We start from the raw sequence: 14,302 nt of genomic DNA, 5'->3' as shown, positions 1-14,302 counted from the left end.
ACGCGCTAATTTAAGCTTCATATGTGAAAGAGTTTTTAAAACATTTGTGAGATATCATGCGTGAATTGTTCAGCATTTTCGAAGCTTTACACGACGAAGGTATCCAAGTGAATTCCGTGAACTCGACGCCACGTTTTTAGGTTAACGATCCTAGAGGGTGATGGCATATCCAACGTGTTTCTGGAAAACCGAAATTACATTTATGTTACACACGGGACGTTTCTGTCTTTCATCTGAAGATGGTGTGTACGCACAGTGAGGCCATATCTACGAATTATTGTCTATGAATATGTAACTGTTTCACCAGTTATTCGCCAGTAATTGTGTTTTATGGCATATCTCTCTCTCTCTCTCTCTCTCGACTTTCTAGCATAAAATACCATGACTTTGTGAGTGGGCGAACAACATGATCAATTTCTTAACTTAAAAAAACATTTTATCGAGATAAAGATTTTCGTAGGTGTTTGTATATTTTGTAGAATATTTTGACTACAGACTAACGTGATGAATGGAGGATTTCGAAACTTCAATGAAATTTCAGTGGAACGAATTTCAAACAATGGATGATTTATTGGTACGGAGATGGAGGAAATGGTAATAATTTTTACGGGAACTTGTACAAATGCGTCACATCGACCTCCTGTGAGCTTAGTCGTATGATTAACGACGTGACGCACGCGCGACGCAGAAGATTTTTTAGGCCAGGTCGTGGCTTATTCGATGAGCCTTGAGAAACGAACACAACTCGTAAAGAAGTCACCGAGAAAGAATCGTTAATTTCGTTAGTCGTTAATCCTTAATAATTAATTAACAATCACATGTAAACGCTTATATATACACGTTTGCATTCTGATAAGATAATGTTTCCATTGCTCTGACTATTCTTCATTAGGCTAATTGTTTCACGACCAAGTTGTCGTGCGTGTGTCGTTAAGATAACACAATAGATTATTTCAATTAAGTGGATTAAAGATTCAGATTGATGTTTCGATAAGGGACATCGTGTTTCGCGAAAGAAATTTCCTTCCATCGACGGGAATATTGTTTATTCCATTTACCGCTAAGATAAGTCGGAAATAGATTGTTCAGCGTGGTCATAAAATGTCAATGGAATACGTTCGTTATAACCTTTTGATAGTTCACGATCGATAGATTAGTTATTAATATGGTATATTAAAGAATTGGCTAATGATCCGCAACTATAGTATATTTCTCACGCAATGTGAATTTATATGGAATTTCTGAAAAGTACTCAAAGTACATTATGTTCATAAATATCAAGGCACTGGTCGATTCGTAGTAATAGATAATATCTGAATCTGACTCAAGTATATAAATTAATAACGAATAATTAATAATTAATTACTAATTTTTGTTGTGGGATCATCAGATCATATATTTCAAGTATATATTAAAAGACATAATACATTTTACTTTTTAATATGCATATTTACTGCATTTAGATCTACTGCTCAAATATTACTGCTTCTATTAACGTTAGAAATCTTTCTATTAGTTTAAAAGAACCTTCTCAATTTAACTTACAACGTGGTACGTAAATTAAAGAATCTCGAAAATTAAGAATTTGTAGAATAACAAAATAATCCCATGAAGATCGACGATTACAGATGTCAATTTATCAGCACATATTACCTCTTGAAAGTCAATCCAATCGTATCACAATATCCTATTACACACAGCTAACATAATCACAATGACTGGAATTATTAAAGTTCCATTCATTCGCAATGCTGTAATAAAAATAAATTTTGTTAAAACAAACATCCACATACTTTTGATTCTTAATATACATTAGAGAGTTCTTCTAAGAAGACGCCAAATTTGTTAATCACTGATAAAATCGCAAAGATACTTTTCGAAAACCCTATTTATTTTTTTAAGTCTTCGTTTAAAGAGTAAACTTGCTGTGAAATATTCTAATAATATCGTCGAACGAAAGATGATTTCCTTCTGTCACTGATGTCAGTACGATTTAAGCTCCGAATGATTTAACCGGTTTTTGTAGAATCCGTTCTATTTCTGATTTTTACGATGCGCCTCATTACAATCCGGGCCGGATGTGAGCGTGTTAAATTAACAGCTAGCGTCTCTCACTCTTCCGATATCGTGTTCCATGGCCGATCAACATGGCCAATCAATTTTGCAAGTGCTGATCCTTATCGCATCTTCGATTTCCTGTTCTGCTGATCTTTATCGCATCTTCGATTTCCTGCTGTGCCCAGTTTCTGAATACGTCCTCAGCGTTTTATTTTTACGTGCTCTGCCGTCCATCAACGGGTGGAAACTAGCCTCCGATAATTTTCCTCGTTGTTCGTCGATTCTACAATATTTATCAGATTACGTAATTCCAAAGTGCTCTTCGAGCCAGGCAAAGTCCATCTTGAATTTTATCGACGATCGATAAAAATTTTATAGCAAGAATGGAATTTGTGAGTATATCGAATGTTGTACGAATTTTATTTATTTACTCGAAATTAACCTCGTTCCTTACGATTTTTATCGAGCAATATTCCTTCAATACCTTACTATACCAAATAAAAATTTTAAATCATTTTTTAACTACAGCAATATCAGATGCTTCAGTTTGAAATGAATCATTTACCTTACAACATTTTTAGTAGCTTCTTAAATAAATTTCATTTCTCGTAATTTATAACTTTCTTAGCCATAGAAAAAATTGCAACATTATATGTATAGAATTTGTATATGCTAATCTCCAGTCCAGGGAAAATTGAAGTTCCAGTTAGAAATCAAACTCCGTTAGGAATACAGTGTATCTCTATGAAATTATGATCGTAATTCTTATTACGAGTACAATTCCATGTTGCAAGACAAGGAATGATTACTATTATCGATATCTGCAGTAATTTCTTTCATCTAGGTAGTTTTTTGATGAAAATAAATTTTCTATGGCAGCAGACGTTCTTTATTTTCTTTTAATCTTGATTTTTATGCAATATGTAGTGATCTGAAATCTTTGCACGGTTATGTATTTAGTATAGAATTTATGCGATCGTAAAATGCAAAATAGCCGCAGTTATTGTGTCCTGTTATGATTATCGTGATTGGAATATTAGCGTGATGTAGATTAAGATTTTACATTTGAAAGGCAATATCGATTACGTAATAAAGGGGGTGGCAAGCCAAGCATAGCAATTAAGCGCGATTTAAATGCGAGTCATCGCTGTCACGCAATAGCAATATAGCGCTGTAGCAACTGGGTTAAATTGTGTTTGTCACACGTGAAACATAAAAACGGTGCGAAATGTCCACCGGCAGTCGCTACGTTAACGCTCTGCATCGAACTGGAAGAATTTAAGTTGGATGACTTATGTTCCAACTGACATTTCACATTTTCCTCCTTGCTTTTTGGGGCAAATACTTTCTACGATTGTCGGCGAGAATATCGAATTTACGTCCATCATGACTTATGTCACACGAGAACAAAGAAGAACTTTCCAACTTTGTAACTTCGCATTTAAATGCCATCGTTCTAACCTTCTTTTCTTTTCTTCGTATTTTTTCGCCCTTTCTTTGAACTTCGTGTATCTAGAAATGTCATTCAAAAACGAATTAATGTTATAAAACAGGACTATAAACTTTCCAGTTAATACGTATAAGTGTATGTATTATAATACGTATGATGGAGCAGGATTATAAACTTCCTGGTTAATAAGTATACATATTATGATACAGAATTATGAAATTTCTAGTTAATACGCATAATAAGTACACGTATTATCATACATATTAAATAGACAATTTATAACCCTGTCTCATAATATAGTTTTAAATTGCTGTAGCTAATTAACACCTCTTAATTAGTAGTTATACATTATTAATTTATTAAGGACCAAAATAATGGTGAAATTATTAATAGAGAAGCTTGTGTATATGTATATTTTTTATATTATACATTACAAAAATTTAAGAGACAAATTTTTATCTTTTCAAATTAATCCATCTACAAACTAAATATATCAATCACCGCCACCCCGCCTGCTCCATAAAAAATATATTATCTGCAAACATCTATTTATTTCACCATTAAAGACACTATTATTATCATCATTTCATGGTGGAAATACCCAGGCAAAAGATAATTATCTTCAAACATCAGATCCGTTATACATCCAACGATCAAAGAGGAAACGAACAGGAAAACATATAAAATCCGCGGCGTCGTTCCACGATCAAAATCAAAAAACAACATTTCCCTTGAAAATCGTGAAACGATATAAAATAATCTGTCGTGGCAGCAATAACTGGCGTCGTATTGTCGGACAATAAAACCGTGGCGCACCCCACCCCGTCGTGACATTTAGTTTCGGTTTAAGCGATCAAGGCAGATGTTTTCTGAAAGCATCTCGTCGGTTCGTTCGGTTCCGCGACGCTCGAAAACGGACCTTCTCGCCTCTTTAGTTTTGACGCGCGTACGCGAGCGTACGGCTGCGGCCGTCGATTCCAAGCTCCGCCGAAATTAGATCTTCGCGCTGGAATTCTCCTCGATCGTTTCCTCTTCTTGTTCTCCGCGATGCTGTTTCTTCGTTTCGTTCCAAACTTTCCATCAAATCTTTACTTCGTGAAGATTTCGTCCAACGAAGTTCGAGAAAGTCAATGTCTTCCTGCAGAAGATGCAAGAATCGTGTGATTGGTTATATGTTTACCATTTGTCCATGGATCTGGTTGAAAAACTTCACACGGAGAAGTTCCTCGAAAGTTAAAGTTCCCGCGGGAAAAATTTCACAAGGAAAACTACCCGAAGAAAACGTAAAAATTGCGCGTTTACTATTTGTCGATAGATCTCGTGGAGAAGCTTCGTCAAAGTCAAACCTTTCAAACGCAGTTTTTGAGTCAAAAGAAGCGACGCACGAACCCTGATTGCGTTCACTATTCGTCGATCAAGGAGAATCAAATTACCAAATTTGCGCGAGTGGTCTCGAAAGTCTTCGTTGAAGAGTCAAAGTTCGCGGGAAAATGTTTTACCGAATTTGCGCGCGTGATTCCACAAGTCTTCGTTCAAAGGACAACGTTTTCAGGAAAAGAGTTTCGCAAAGAAAATGTCAGAACAGTGGTCACGTTTAGTTTCTAGACCAACAATAAGGAGAATCAAATTATCAAACCGTGCGAATAATTCCAGGAAGTTTCACTGAATAGCCGAAGCAACTGATTCTCGTCTACAATCAAGTATCTCGTCAACCACCACTAGAGAACTTGCAACTTTCTTCGAAAACTTACAAGCGTGCTTCGAATTGGCCACGTTTCCGAACACAGACTCAATTTCATCAACTTCCTGCCTCCTTTCTAGTAGAATACCCGACAGATTCTTTTGTCGAGCGAATTTGAAGCTTCCCTTTCTTTCAGCCTCCTATCGATCTTCTACAATTTCCTAGGTTCGAAAAAGGATCGTGTCTATCACCAGTCACAATCGAATCGAGATTCCATTGAACTTCCATCAAAGTCTTCCCGGTGTTGGCTCCATTGGGACTTTCGAGTCTTTTGTCCCGAAGATTCAGCAACGTTCGATATGGATCCGGCGATTTAAGAGGTTCTCGCCAACCTAACCTAAACCGAGGTATTCGCCATCACCTCCCTGGGGACCTTTTTAACGATGAATGACGCGGCTTGTCAACTTCAGTCGAACAAGAAGATCCCTCGCCGTACATCGCGATAGGGTTTCGGCCTAATTGGATTCGACTTTACAAGTACTATGGAGATAAGCCAGGCGATCTTGTTGTATCGATGAACCGATCTCGGTTGGAAACGAATCGGTGGGGAAGGTCGATCGGTGAGCCGCACACCTCGGCCCAGACACTAACCAGATACCAAGCAGACACCGGAAGTGATGGTACCAAAGAGGATGATTATTTCTGAAAACTATGTTGTTAATTGAACGTGTTAGTTTTGGTTTCTCGTACGGTTTGTTAATGACTATGTGTGACAGTTGTTGAAAAGTGAAAGAAGAGAGAAGGTTCCCGTGAAGAGCGTAAGAGTGGAAGAGTGTGGAACAGGTGGTTTCTTGCTTATTTTCACTTTCGAGTTTGAAATACGCCGAGTGCTTGAGTTGGCTGGCGCCGCGGTGAAACGCGAACTGTGAGAGCGCCAACTGAGAATGACTGTGGAATTTTTTATGAAATTCTCGGCAACCATGATGCGCTCGTACTTCGCGAAAGGCAAGAAGCAGAAGTTCGGATCGACCCTGTCGACCGTGTTCGACGTTCGTATCCAATTTTCGTTATTACTCGTGATACTAATCCTAGGCTAGTTCGTTAAGTAACCGTCTCGTATTTCTTCGATTTAACACGTCCCACTTTCTTCCTCTATTTCGTGTTTCCTCCTCGATTCTTTTGATAAAAATTCCAGAGGATTTTATGATTTCGTATCATTAGTACGTAACCGATTATGTAATCAATTTTCATTAGTATTCTTCGTATTAATTATACTCTAACTTTTAAATTCTTTTTCAATCTGAATTTTTAAATAAAGGTATTGTACTTGTTTCTAAAATCTTACGAATTACCTCTTCTTCCTGCATTTTTAAGTTAAAATGCGAAAAGAGTTCACCAGTCACTGAGATTCATTTTAAAATGGATTACCTTCGAAGGTAGTGATTTATGACGTTATAGAATTTCGCTCTCAATTCTCGTGACACGGCACGTTATATTGTCGTAGATGTAAATCAACGTGTCGTACGTCTGCATGCATTTGCACAACCATTAATGTGTAATCGACGTTCGTTTCCAATTCTTGTCGTATTAATTCTAATCTAATTCGTAAGTAACAATATTGCGTTTCTATAATAATTGAACAAATTTCTTCTTCCTCGGAAATTTTGCAAATTTTCTCTTTGAAAATTTAACAAATGCTCTCTTTTTTTAAATTTAACAAATCCCTCTCTTCCTCGAAAATAAATTTGCAAAGATATAACATATTTCCGCCTTATAACATTTAAAAAATTCCCTCTTCTGTCTTTCTCGTGAATTATTTTTATCAAAATTCAAAAAATTTTTAAAGTTAAGATTTATGAATTTCAAGACGGGCCAACTGAAACACAGTACTTTCTGATATTGCAAAATTTGCTGTTCGATTGTCGTAGCAAGACTTGTTACATTGTCATAGACGTAAATCAAACCATCATATGTACACGTGCATTCCCATACAACCACTAATATGGGATACCATACTTCGAGATAGATGCACAAGCATTTGTGTATTCAAGCCGAAATACAGGGTGCGTTAAATCGACCACAGCCGCCATTCTTAGTGGTGGTGCTTTCATTAAACAGGCCTGTTATTTACAACGTGAACAAACGTGCCCACTGGCAAGCGGAGGGATTTTAACTTTCACACTCTGACAGCAGTTTCCTTTCCACAGAGGTGGCATTATATCCCAATACGAGAACGCAAGCTGTGCTCTGTCGTTGACGCGACCTGATTTCCAAGTAACTCGACCACGTGTCGATAAAGGCTTGATGAACCTTCGTATCCCTTCTTCCAGAGATGTTTTATCACTATGTTATTATTTCTTCCCTTTCTTGGATTTTTCTTTACTTAACCGGGGGGAAAGCTGGAAACAAAATAAGAATAAATGACATATCTTTCTTAGGAACTTTTATTAAGGATATTTCTTGATATTCCTTAATACTTTGTTAAATTATGGCTTCATGATTAGTATCGTTTGATTGTCCATAGTGACAACTCTTATCTGTATTTTTAATTCCATTTGAGCAGAATTTTAGAAACTTTTATTAATCACATCGGATCCATTGTTAATTGTTATTATTTTGCTATTACAGATTACTGTTGCTTGAACAGATCAACTTTTGTAGATTTTTGCAATTGTTAGTTCGGAGAATTATGGAAAGTAAGGGAGAAGTTGGTTTTTAATTTTAGCTTCAGATCTTCATCAATTGATAAATTGATCAATTGATAGATGCGATTGTTTTTGATATATCATAGTTATTCGCAAAGAATGTTCAGGTTGAATTCCTGGTGTAGCGAACGCTTTACAATTTTGGAGAGTGTGCTCAAAGGGGATAGCCTCCGTATTTATTAGCGGAAAACAGGTCATTTCCGCATTACTTCTAGGAATGAAGTTGTACAGGAATTTGTCGGCTGATCACATATTAGCAGCTCTCGCGACATTCCGTTCTCCCAACATCGAGCGAGGACTAAATAAGATCCGAAATACCAAAGACGAATAATATAGCGAATTATTTCATAAACAAGTATGACGTTATAAAACACAATATTTATGATAAAAAAACTTTAAAATCCATTTTCTCTAAAGTTCATTGAAAAATTTTCACCAAATTTTTTTTTTATATTCACATTACTTGGAAGTTTCATCAAATTGAAAGTGTTTGACATAAAAGTGCAATATTGCTGCAAAAATAGTCTGCCATTGGAAATTTGGTAAATAAATTGCTTTATAATAAAATGTATTTTAGATAACAGAATTTCCAACAGATCCTTTGCGTGAATTGAAAAATAGATTGGTCTCGACCCTTACACAATTCTTTTTCAATTTATTGATAACTTTTGACAGAGAGAAGATGTATAGCTTACATTAGGTTGTAGAGTCACTGAAGGAATATTTCAAGAATAAAAATACGACGAAATAAATGAATTATCAAACATTTAAAAGACAGTCACGACTAAGATCAATTAATATAAATTTCACTTAAAACAATTGCTCTCTTTTCTTTCAAAGAACACAAGCGACAGAACTTCCTGATCAATCTAATATTTTCAGTTAACCTTCCTGGAAGCGAAGTAAGATGAACTCTCAGTAGCATAGACCTTACAACTGTAAATTCCAAGAAAGTTCTATCGGTAGCTGAGAATCCTGTTAGACATGGCAGTGGAATTTAATTACCATTGGGCGAGCTGCTACGCGAAACTGTTTGAACATTTTCCTTTGGTCTGTTCGTTAAACGCTACTATGCAACTATTATATTCGGCAGTTAGCTTTCGGTGATTCCAGGTCACAGCGTGACCTAACCAACGCCACGTAACGTGCTCTTCTTCATCTCCGCTGCTCACGTTCAATAATTTCAAGTTATCTCCCGTAACTCTAATTGATCCGGATTTTCTCGATATGCATAATGCAGGCTATAAATATTCGAATATATATTATCATATTTATTAGACAATTCTAACAAATTTTACTATATTTAATATTGAACTATTTTACGTATGTGAGTTCACTATTTATTGTTTTATATATGTCTACTATTTTAGTATTTTAATATTTGGCGCTTACTATTTTAACATTTGAGTGTTTACCACTTTAATATTTTACATACGTCGTGAATAAAATAACTGATTTGTAATAAAATAACTAGGAAATAAAAACAGTGGGAGGCAGTCAATTTATACTAAATGTCAGTATGCGTGCTAATACTTATGATCGGCAGTGTATATTCGTCGAGATGCCAATTGCGCTCTAATTACTAATTAAATTTATATATGAGAGAGACGTGACGTAATCTGAGTCGATTTGAATACTGGGATTCATCTGCTGTATACAGATTCTTGGTAAGAGAACTTGTTGGACTTCTCCGTGTATGAGGCAGCATCTGGTGCACCATATGCTCTAATTACGAAGCTGTATGTCGAGCTGTCTGCTTCGCGTGGAATTTCACTGATTGCATTCGGAAATATGTGGCCTCTCTGAAAGCAAAGTGACGTTCTTGAAATTTTTGGGATACTTAGTACCAAGAAAATCTCCCATTATTTTTACCGAATTCCAAAGATATAGTTATAAAGATTGATTTAATCTATAATTTTCGTGCTACATAAATATTCAACTCTTCGTGCAAATAAGTTTTCAAGACGAAAATTTATTACTAGCGATGAAGAAAACCTTCGATTATTTTTGCAGAATTTCGAGGCAATAAAAGGGAAAATATATTTGGTTCCCTGAATTAGTTGTTCACTTTCGTGTTACCTAGATATTCGGCCCTTCGTGTATCGAAGTAGGGCAGCAAACCATGCCTAAATATAGTAATGAACTAAGGATCCATCGATTCGAAGCCAAGTTCGATTCCAGCGAAGTATAATAATCTTCTAAATTGGTCGCGAGCCTTGATCATCGAAACTTTGGCACGTTAGTTTCTGACCTAATTGATTGTACCAGCTCGAAGAAATCTTAACGAACACTCGCGGGATTCGTCCTTTCTCAGACGCTTTTTCTCCGTCGAGAAATCAACGAGATGGTCGCTTTTAAGATAACGAGTGGACGCGCGACCAATCTGAGAAACGGTCGTGGAACAAGGTCTGATTCTAATGGTTCTTATTCTTTTGTATCACCTAATTCTTCGCTGAGAAAATCCCCGATAGGCGTTGGACATTCTTCCGATAGTCCGAGCCACGATGTATCTGAGTCATAAAATCAGTCACGAATTGAAATAGACACATTTCGAATGTTTGGACGAATCAACGAAACGATGCTAAGTCAATTTACAGGTGTAATAAACGGAGAAATTGATTCGGCAAAATAATAGATAATAGATTGATAAATATAAGGGTATAAAACTTTGGTTAAGATTTCAGTTAGGGTAGAGAGTACTTCCAATATCAAAGTCGATATATTTTTCATTGGATATTGAAATAAAGATTTGTGCCTCCATTACAATTTCGCTACCTAGCTTTTCAATTTATTCGAATAGTATTATAATTAATACCTTCAGTCCTGCTTATAAATGAGACAATCTTTTTCCTGTCAAAGCTCTAAAAAACCTAAATACAATTTTAACCTGGAATATTTATATAGCATTTCAAAAATTCACAGGCATAAAAATTCAGTGACGGACGTAACAAGGTTTAGAGGGATATTTTATCGTAATTTTATTATAATTTTAGAAAACGAAATTCTATTCTATAAGGATACTGAATAAACATCGTTACTAACACGATGAAAAGTATCTAATACAAAGTTACAAGTAGTCATATGTAAATTTCAATTTGGAACTTTCTTTTGACCACGACTATAAGGGACTCATCGCTTCAATTTACGGTAGCCCACATCGTATCTCAAGCAACACCATCCAATATTTATAGCTCTCGATACTATCTTCGAGATGCACGTCCCGAAAAACAGGTGCAATTTCGAGATGTAACTTCATACATCCTCTAAGAGAAGCTGATTGCACGAAAATTCGTTCCTTGGACGAAGTCCATGGGCGTTTCCTCGTTATTTCCTAGCCAGAAGCTTGTCCACGCATTAATTTGTGCCTCGTTAGAAATAACGAACATTCTTGAACGACCTAATGACGAAGGGTCATTGAAACGAGGCTGTCGGGTCACGACCTCGCACCCAGGCATCGCGCGTGTAGAATTACACACAGGTTCTAAAGAAACACATAGGCCGGTTCACCTGGCTAGAGCAGGTAACATGAATAAAAGATAATCCATCCGGATTTACATTTTCCCTGGTCGTCCGTGACGAACGACGATCCGCTTCTCTCTGTACCTCCTATCCTCGTTTTTCATCCCTTCGCGCCATGCTTGGCCGACTCTAGACAGACCTCGCGACTCGTAATAAGAAATCAATGAAATGTCCTGTCCGCGACATAGAGATATTTAGGTCTCCAACTAAATCCAGACAACTTTCAGACGGACCGCGGTCGGTTATCGGTTTGAAACGTTTTACGTCGGGCTTCTGCTGGGAACGATCGTTTATTTATAATTCTGGACACCACCGTTTATCGATACAACAGTTTGACGTATTAATCGGACGATACGTGGATCTTTTAGAATTTGTTCGAATTAAAAGGTCGATTATCTTGAAAGAGATCAATATTTGTATTTTAGAGAAATTATTAGATCAGGTTATAAAATTATATTTTAAAGTTACGCAATCCCTTTGGAACTTGTTAAATTTGTAATCTCGGGCTCGATCTTTAGCCGGTATATCAGTCTTACGTATTAATCCGACAAGGCGTGGATCCTCCGGAATGTTTCCTAATTGAAACGTTTTCGATTATAAAATTTCATTAAAACTCGTTAGTTTTACGATCTTTGGTTCGAGTTTTAACCGATTCTTGGCATTAATCAAACGGTACGTGAATCTTCTAGGTCTTTTTCTAATTAAAGCATCGGCTTTTTTTTATCGGTGGTCTTCGAAAGGAATTACTGCAGCGATTAATACAGAAAATATCGAATACTCGTTAAATTCTGTGCTCGTTAATCGTTACGGCAGTCTGTATCGCGAATCTCCGACAACTGTTTCCAATTAGAAACGTCGACGTTCCAAATCTATCCACTGGTGTTGGAAATGAACTGCGTATCGTGCAAATTCTTGAGAGTTTCTTAAAGTTTCAAGAATCGTGGAAATGGAAAGGAAGAATAAAATACGCGGACGTTTATTAACAATATCATCTACTGAAAACGTCATCTCGAGAAGCAGCAGAGCAGAGATTCACGTGGTGTTCGAGCAACAGATCCCTGATCGGCCAGGTAAACAGAGGGGCTACGGTGGCGTGTGGCGAATAGTCGACAAGGAAGTACAAACAAACGTGGCGGAATAAACGGTTGCGCCCGGCAGCATGGAAAAATAAATGGAACGGAGCGGAGCGCCATCAGCGCCATTAGACGAGCGGGAAACGAGCCGGAGAGGAAAGCGTGGCAACGGTTGATCATCAGCAGCCTGGTGATTAGTTCCGATTAGAAAGGTGCACGGTATGCCTGCGGAAGACTTGTTATTGGCCTAGCTGAGGTCGTGAAGACAGCCGCTATTAAGGTAATAAGGCTAACCCTGCTAAGGTTGGATACTTCGAAACGTGGCCGGCGTAGGGTGTGACGACGGGGTTGCCCTAACCAATACTCCTCCTCTACATACACGTACAAGGGTACTCTCTCTGTACGTACATGCACATACAACGTACACTCATACTTGTGTACACGCTCACATTTACTTCTCACTCTCTCTCTCTCTCTCTCTCTCTTACTCTCTCTTGCTCTCTTCGTCGTCCTCCCCTTCGCCAATCGAACGCCGCCACCCTTCGCGGTCCGCATTGCATCAGTGTGAGGCTAGCACTCGACTAGGACTCTTCCGGTTCTTCCTCTCCGCGTTGTAAACAACTGATATTCCGGTATTTGGGGCAACGTTCCGTCCAGTGGATCGATATCCCCGGTTCCTCGAGTCGTCGAGCTTTCACTGGGATCGACAGTCGTTTTACCGCCGCTTTTCCGACTCGGCTCAACTCGTGGAAGCGCTCGATAAAACGTGATGGTGACGAGGATCTCGAGGGCGTGATACCTATACGGAAGAACAGGAAGCACACGAACCAATCCAGAAAGGATTTCCCATATATATATCTTTTTCTTGTTCCATAGCGCGGAATAAGAGGCTGGATATTTGTTTCTTATATAAGGACACGCACACAGAAGCAATAGGAGGAAATGTGGATCATCGACGAGTGAATTTATTTACCTGTGGTTCGCGTAATAAGTTCCGCCGGTCGCTGGTGAAAGGGCACGTGTGCCAGGTGTGTGTCAGTGGGAAGCATAGTGTGTGCCAAGTGTTTACTTATGGTCGATCGGTGGCCGTGGTTTCGTTGTAGAACCTCCACAAAGGCCGGCTTAAATGGCAGAGAGTCCAATTAGCAACTCGAAACGCTACTGTGCCAGGCAGGTTAGCTGTCCTCCGCGTGTTCCATATCACGGTTCTTCTCATTCATCTCTTTTCTTTTTCTTTTTCGGCGATCAGAAACTTTCCCCGACGAACAGTAGCAGATGATCCCTTATCAGAACTTCGTTTCGCCTTCGCCGTAAATTTTCCACTTTTTCAATCGTTCGGTTTTATTAAAGCGATTACTCTGCCGGCTGAATCAGATTTCGTCGGGATTTGAGCTCAACTCTCACGATAAACGACGGGATTAATCGTCACCTCTTCGAATCGTGGTCCATACGAAAAGATCAATTAATACGATAGAAATCCTACGTTTTTTCTGACCATTTTTTCGAGAAACGCGTTACTAACGAGCAAAGCATTCGAAATTTTTCGTACGTGAACGCTCTCTGTTAATGGATTTCGTGTCGAGAAACGAGGTTAAAACGCGGCGACGCTTAAATGAGTCGGACTGCGGGGTAGAAACAAATCTTCCTTTCCACTCTGTTGAATAAAAGGAAAATGATACGGCGCAAAGTGATAGAAAAGAGCGAGCGTGGGTGGTTTATTTTTCGCGTTTCTGACCGTATTGCTATTCGACAGAAAGGAAGGAAAGTTGAAAATATAGAACAAGACAAAGGTGTTTCTGATATTGTTCGCTCGGCC

At 37.9% G+C, this 14,302-nt stretch overlaps 1 protein-coding gene across 8 annotated transcripts in view; it reads left to right on the top strand.

The window, feature by feature from the left end:
* LOC117243392 (potassium voltage-gated channel subfamily H member 6) overlaps nucleotides 1–14,302 on the top strand; it is a 142,404-nt gene that overhangs the window by 102,672 nt on the left and 25,430 nt on the right. The window lies entirely within an intron of this gene.

The sequence above is a fragment of the Bombus vosnesenskii genome, unplaced genomic scaffold (genome assembly GCF_011952255.1).
Source record: "Bombus vosnesenskii isolate JDL3184/JDL3185 unplaced genomic scaffold, Bvos_JDL3184-5_v1.1 scf7180000013265, whole genome shotgun sequence".
Lineage (NCBI taxonomy): Eukaryota > Metazoa > Arthropoda > Insecta > Hymenoptera > Apidae > Bombus > Bombus vosnesenskii.
The sequence above is the reverse complement of the archived record's forward strand: the minus strand, read 5'-3'. Positions and strand labels throughout refer to the sequence as shown.